This window comes from Marmota flaviventris, chromosome 9, assembly GCF_047511675.1.
Source record: "Marmota flaviventris isolate mMarFla1 chromosome 9, mMarFla1.hap1, whole genome shotgun sequence".
In the NCBI taxonomy this organism is placed as follows: domain Eukaryota; kingdom Metazoa; phylum Chordata; class Mammalia; order Rodentia; family Sciuridae; genus Marmota; species Marmota flaviventris.
In genome coordinates, this window is record NC_092506.1 from 53,933,568 (window position 1) to 53,940,910 (window position 7,343).

Here is a 7,343-nt window from a genome sequence, read left to right on the forward strand (position 1 = left end):
CCGAACACGCCTTCGCGTCCAGTCCGGGTCCCCGAGCTCTGGTTGCCTGGATAACTGCAGCGTTCCGGGGCGAGGTGCAGGGGCGGGGCGTAGGGCTGGCTGCTGCGGGACGTGGGGTCCTGGGTGGAGCCGGCAGCCAAGGCCCCTAAGAGAACTTCGCAGCTTAACTTGGTGAACCTGGTGTAATGTGAGGTGGTCTCCGGTTGGGCTAAAACATTGTTGGGACTAAAGTGCTTCCTGCACCTCTTTCTACTGGTCTATAATTTTTTTAAGGTATCTCTAAAAACACTTTTTTTTTAAAGGACGTGCTTAGTCTAGGCCAAACAATGAGGGTGCCAAGATGGCAGTCTGACAGCTCCGGACAGAGGCCGGAGGGAGGCGGGCCTGTCGGCTCTGGAACACTTTGATCTCAGCCGGAAGATAGGTGTTCCTGTCTCACAGGGCAGGGGGCGCCTGGAGAGCCGTAGGGTCTCTCAATCCCCTCACCGCCGCTTCCTCACTCCTCCAAGGGAAAAATGAATTCGTACATTTTTGGAGGTCCCTTTCTCTTGAATTTTGAATCCACCTTTCAAGAATAATTATAGGGCTGAGTCTATAGAGTGCTTACCTAGTGTGCTTGAAGCCCTGGGTTCAATCCCCAGGACCATTTTGGAAATGAGTCATCACAGCCTCTGCCTTGGTGGCATAAATTTGTGTATGTATTCAAGCGATAAAATCATTATTTAACTAAAAAGAAAAAAAGGAATAATTGCACCATTTTTTTAGGTAAGGAACTGTGTGCTTCGTTACCTTTTCACTCTTCTAAGGGAGATTAATCCAAGGTCTCAGTGCTAAATAGTGACTCAGCTGCCCCACCCTATAAGCAGCAAACTACTGATGCTCAAGAAGGCCCACTTTAAGGACACTGATCAGTGGTGGTGGGGGGAGTCATTTTAAAGGACACAAGGAAATTCTCAGTCTTCAGCTAGTCTCACTCAACAGATGGGCTTGATTAGCAGTGATGAGCTACTGCCAGGTGAGTATCAGGATACTAGTACAACCTCCATCTCTACTGTTGATTTTGCTCACTTCCTGCTTTCCCCTTAAAAAAGAACAGTGAAAGAAACCCTGCAGCCAGGCGCGGTGATGCACACCTATAATCCCAGTGGCTCGGAAGGCTAAGGCAGGAGGATCTCGAGTTCAATGCCAGTCTCAATAAAAGTGAGGCACAGAAGAACTCAGTGAGACTCTATCTCTAAAAAAAAAAAATAGGGCTGGGGATGTGGCTTACTGGTTGAGTGCCCCTGAGTTCAATCCTCGGTACCCCCCACCCCCCAAAAATGAAACCTTGAATTTTCCCTGAATTGTTTTTTCAATTTAGGAATATTCCAAAACTTTCTTCCCATGTTTATCAGGTGCCTTCTTTAGAGCATAGTGATTATGTGCACAGTCTCCTGAATATCCAGTCTGGGCAGCTGGTTTGAATTCTGGCTCTGCCACTTTTTTTTTTTTTTTTCCTGTGGTTCTGGGCAAATTACTTCATTGAGTCTCACTTTTCCTCATCTTTTTCTTTCTTTCTTTTTGAATATTTCTTTAATAATTATTTTTGGGGCTGGGGTTGTGGCTCAGCGGTAGAGTGCTCGCCTAGGACAGGCAGGACCTGAGTTCGATCCTCAGCACCACATAAAAATAAAATGCATTGTGTTGTGTCCATCTACACCAAAAAAATAAATATTTTAAAAAGTTTATATTAAAACAATTATTTTTTTTTTAATTTTTATGTGTGCTGAGGATCAAACCCAGGGCCTTGCATGTGCTAGGCAAGTGCTCTACCTCTGAGCCACAACCCCAGCCCATTTTTCCTCATCTTTATACCTTAAAAGATAGCAACCCCTCTAGACTGTCCTTTTCTTGAGGGCAGGAACTATATCTATCTTTTTCACTGAGTTTAAGGTGCATCTATTATTTTATCTGTCACAGTAGCAGGCTAAAATAGCTATTGAATTGGGTTGCTGTAAGGTTTTTATGAGATAATTCCTTTAAAATGCTTAACAATGCCTTGGAAAGAATAGGCATTCCATAAATTTAGCTAGTGTTATTATATGCTAGGCACTGTCCTGGGAGTTGTGGAAAGTAGAAAGTGAATTAGACTAAAGGAGAATAAGAAAGCAGAGATGATGCACATAAAGTCTGTAACACCAGAAACAAAGTATTATGACATGCCAAGAGACTGTTACAGATAAAGTGCTATGAATCTTAGAAAGAAACTGTATTCAGCTGATCCAGAAAGACTTTGCAGTAAAGGCAGTATTTGAGCTAGACCTTGAAAACTGGCATAGGAATTCATGAGAAAAGAGGTAGCTAAGGTACCCATGAACTTCTCTTACAGTAGTGTGTTTGAGGGTGAAACAGAATTTGGTCTTTATTATTTATTCATTTAAAGATCCTGGCTCTGTAACTTTTGGCTGTTACTATGTAACCATGAGTAGGTTACTTAACTATTCTATACCTCAATATTATCATCTATAAAATGGGAATAATAATAGTACATTTCTCATAGGGTTGTTTTGAGGATCAACCAAGTTGGCACATGTCTATTGCTTTAATAGTACTTGGCACATAGTAAATGCTCAATAAATATTAGCCACTATTACAATTTTAATCAAACTTCAGCCTGGTTTCTCAATATGCCCTCACTTACCCAATACTACAGCCACACCTCACCTCATTTGGATCTCTTCTCTGTATTCTATTACTACTCTTCTCCAGGATATGCCATTCATTACCATTAAGGCACTTTCTTTGTGTTCGGTCAACTCTGAAAACTTTTCCAGTTGCTTTTTTGTTGTTGTTGTTTTATCTTTTGGAACATTGTGATACTTATCCCAATCTAATTTAAATTATGTATAGTTATGGTTCATTCGCAACAGCCTATAAACAGCTTGAAGGTGTGTGACTGTTTCTTATTGGGTCCAAATATTCCAAGGTTTGCTAAGGAGTGGGTATTCAATGCACACTTTTAAAAATACTCTGATTTAATTTTTAATTTAAATATACCCTTGTTAGGCCAAATAAGAGCTGATTTTTAAAAAATCTGCCTACATGTTCTTTAATGAATGTAATGAGTATTCAAATATAACTACATTTCCCCAGAATTTAACATTTAGAAATATATAGGAAAGAAAGTGGTTGGAATTAAATTGAAGCCTAGAGGGCTGGGGTTGTGGCTCAGCAGTACAGCGCTTGCCTAGCATGTGCAATGTGCTAGGTTTGAGCCTCAGCATCACATAAAAACAAATAAATAAATAAAATAAAGCTTTTTTTAAAAAAAAAAAAAAGAAAGTGAAACCTAAAGACTGATACTAAATTAAATCTTTGCACTTATTTTTATTTTTCTACTTGCAAATATATTTATATGTTTATATTTATAATTTCAGGATCCATCCTATAAACCACAAATCAAGAGCTTTTTCTCTTTTTTTTTAAGTTTGATTGGGAATAGTGATGGGATACGACCTACTATCAGGACCCCTGTGAATCAGATACAGCCCAGTCCAGGTACTCCTAAAAGCCACTGGTGAGTCTTGGGAAAATAAATGGAGGGAGGATAACTAATTGGGAATGTTCTGGGACTACAGAGAAATATGAGTCTGCATGAGTTCTCTCTTTACAAGGGTAAATTCTCTACAGAGCACAGATAAACGTTATTTAAGTTATTTCTCTTCATTGTCTATATGTTTTGGGTATATAGATGAATTGGGAAAAAATCTTTATTCTTAAGCTCTGAAGAAAAAGATTGGTAATAGATTTGTTTGGAACTTTTTGAGGAGGAAAAATAAGTCCATGTGAAAGGGGACAAAACGGGTTAAAAATCCAAGATACAGAAGCAGATATCATGTCAGAATTAAAACAATGACTTAACACTGTACATACCAGGGAATGTACAAATCATCTTATTTGACATCTCAGTCGACTTAGAGGCTTTAGAATTATTATAGTTTTGGAAAGTAGTATGAAGTTTGAGTCATTAGGTCGTTCAGTTTCCCTGATTACGTCAACTTACTGGGTTATTGAGGAATGAAAGAAACCCATTATCAAAAGTGTCATCTTGATTATAAAGATTAAATAAACTAAATCCAATTCATGAGAATTTGCTTTCACAATCTGTTAAAAATTAATGATAAGTTAAAAAATTGGTTGCAGAGCAGGAGTGATTAAAGTTTTATCATTTTTGAAATGCAGAGATTAAATGAATAATATATGGAAGACATGAACAGTTGAACAAATCCATGCAGTTTTTAAAAAACTACTTTTGAAGTATAATATACATATCCTAAAACTCAATAATTTTTGCTAAATTTAAGAGTTGTGCCAATGCCACTACAATTCAGTTTTGGAAAGTTTTCATTTCCTGAAAAAGATGCTTATTACCCACTATATGTGACCTGATCTCAGTACCTACCTCTAGATTCAGGCAAACAGTACTCTGCTCTCTGCCTCTATAATTTTGCCATTCCTGGACAATTCATATAAATGGAATATATGATATATGATCTCTATCACCTGACTTTTTTGTCTAGCATAATGTTTTTTGAGTTTATTCATATTGTAGCATCTATCAGTATCCCATTCCTTTTTTACATCTGAATAATATTTCATTTTGTTATCCATTCACCAATTGACTATTTGAAGTTTTTCCAGCTTGGGGCTATTCTGATAATGCATACAAGACTTTATGTAGATATGTGTTTTCATTTCTCTTATGTAGATGCTTTTTTGGGGGGGCTGGTAATTTTTTTTTTTGTGTGTGTGTGTGTGTGTAGATGCCTACGAGTAAAATGGATAGGGATATAATAAATTTATGTTTAACATTTTAAAAAACTGCCAAATTATTTTCCAAAGTAGCTGTATTATTTTATATTCCCACAAATGACATATGAAGGTTTTACTTTTTCCTCATCCTTCCTGATACTTATTATTGTCCTTTATTTATTTATTTTGGGGGGTATAGGGGATTAAACTCTGGGGCACTCAACCACTGAGCCACATCCCCAGCCCTTTTTTTTTTTTTTTTTGTATTTTATTTAAACACAGGGTCTCACTGAGTTGCTTAGCACCTCACCATTGTTGAGGCTGGCTTTGAACTCATGATCCTCAAGTTTCAGCATCCCAAACTGCTGGGATTACAGGTGTGCGCCACCATGCACAGCTGTCCTTTATTATTAATGACTAATAATATTGAATACCTTTTCTTGTAGTTATCAGCCACTCCTATTTCTTTTGTGTAATGTCTATGCAGAGCTTTTGCTGTTTTTCAATCCGGTTTGGGTTCAAATTCTGGACAAGGATCCTTTATCAGATGTATGATTTATAAGTATTTTTTCCCAGTCTTTGTCATGTCTTTCATTTTCTTAACAATGTCTTTTGAAACATAAACATTTTAAATTTTGATGAAGTCCAACTAAATTTTTTCCTTTGAGTGTGCTTTTGGTGTCATATCTAAGAAATCTTTACCTAACCCAAGGTCATAAAAATTTTTTTCCTGTTTTCTCATAAGTTTTATATTTTAATTTTTAAAATGTATGTCATTTTGCTGGGCAGTTGCGACATGCTTATAATCCTATCAAGTTGGGAGGTCAAGGCAGGAGGATTACAGGTTCCAGGCCAATTGGGACAACTTAATGAGACCCTGTCTCCAAATAAAAAGTGGTAGAGTGCTTGCCTACCATGTGTGAGTCCTTGTGTTCAGTCCCCAATAAATAAAACAAAAAGAATATGTCATTCTGTGTTAATTTATAAGTATGTTAAAAAGCAAGGGTCTAAATTCATCTGTTTTTATGAAGTTGTCCAATTGTCTCACTATTTGTTTAAAAGACTATCCTTTGTCAAAAGTAATTTGACCATAAGTTTAAGAATTAATTTCTGGACTTTTAATTTTGTTCTATATGTCTGTCTTCAAGCCATACTACATTGTATTAATTATTGTAGTTTTATAGTAAGTTTGGAAATTGGGAAGTATAAGTACGTCAGCTATGTTTTTCACTTTCAATTTTTTTTTCATCTGCTAGTGTATTTGTATCTCCGAAATATTTGTAAACTTCTGTGAAATGATTATTGGGGTTTTGGTAGAGTTTGCACTGAATTTGTAGTTGGTTCCAAAAGAATTGCAATCTTAATAATATTGAATATTTGAATTCATGATCATAGAATATTTGTCCATTTGTTTCAATTTTCTTTAGTTCCTCTCAGCAATATTGTATAATGATTAGTGTGTGTCTTGCATTTCTATTAACAAATTTATTATTTTCATGCTGTTGTGAATGGAATTTTTTTCTCAATTTCAATTTTAGATTACTTACTGCTAATATATAGAAATATAATTAACTTTTTCATATTGATAATGTATCCTGTGACCTTGCTGAACTCATTATCCAGTTCTAGTATTTTATTGTTGTTGAAGTTTTAGGGGTTTTTACTTACAGGATAAGATCATCTGTGGATAAAGGAAGACTAGCCTTTTTTTTTTTTTTTTTCTTCTTTCAATCAGGATTTCTTTTTCTCACCTGATTCAACTACTCAGAACCACCACTACAGTGTTCAAGGAGCTGGATGCAGTGGCACATGCCTGTAATCCCAGCAGAAGATAGAGGCAGGAGGATCAGAAGTTTGTGGCTAGCCTGGGCAATTTAGTGAGACCGTTTTTCAAAATTTAAAAAATATAAAATTTAAAAGTAATAAGTTCTATCATCAGTGCTGCAAAAAGTAAAAGAAAAATAAAAGAAAGAAAGAGAAAAGAAATGAAAAGAAAGAAAGAAAGAAATGGGACTGAGGTTGTAACTCAGTGGTAGAGCACTCACCTAGCATGTGTGAGGCACTGGGTTAAATCCTCAGCACCATATAAATATAAATAAATAAAGATATTGTGTCCATCTACAACTAAAAGATATTAAGAAGAAGAAGAAGAAGAGTAGGAGGAGGAGGAGGAGGAGGAAAAGGAAGAGGAGGAGGAAGAAGAAAAAGAGGAGGAAGAGGAGGGCTGGGGTTGTGGCTCAGGGGTAGGGCACTCAGTGCCTAGCATGTATGAGGCCCTGGGTTCAATCTTCAGCACCACATAAAAAGATAAATAAGTAAAATAAAGGCATTGTATCCAACTACAACTAAAAAATAAAATATTTTTTAAAAAGATAGGGCTGGGGGATGTGGCTCAAGCGGTAGCGCACTCACCTGGCATGCATGCGGCCTGGGTTGGATCCTCAGCACCACATACAAACAAAGATGTTGTGTCCGCCGAAAACTAAAAAATAAATATTAAATATGACACCTTAAAAAAAAAAGATAGAAAGAAAGAAGTGGCAAAGGGGAGC

The 7,343-nt window shown here is 36.7% G+C and overlaps 1 long non-coding RNA gene across 1 annotated transcript; it reads left to right on the top strand.

The window, feature by feature from the left end:
- Positions 1-95: 95 nt before the first annotated feature.
- Positions 96-6,736, top strand: LOC114098247 (uncharacterized). The gene is made up of 3 exons (XR_003583710.2): positions 96-1,015; positions 3,467-3,556; positions 6,527-6,736. It is a non-coding gene; the product is annotated as an uncharacterized lncRNA (long non-coding RNA).
- The last annotated feature ends 607 nt before the right edge of the window (positions 6,737-7,343 follow it).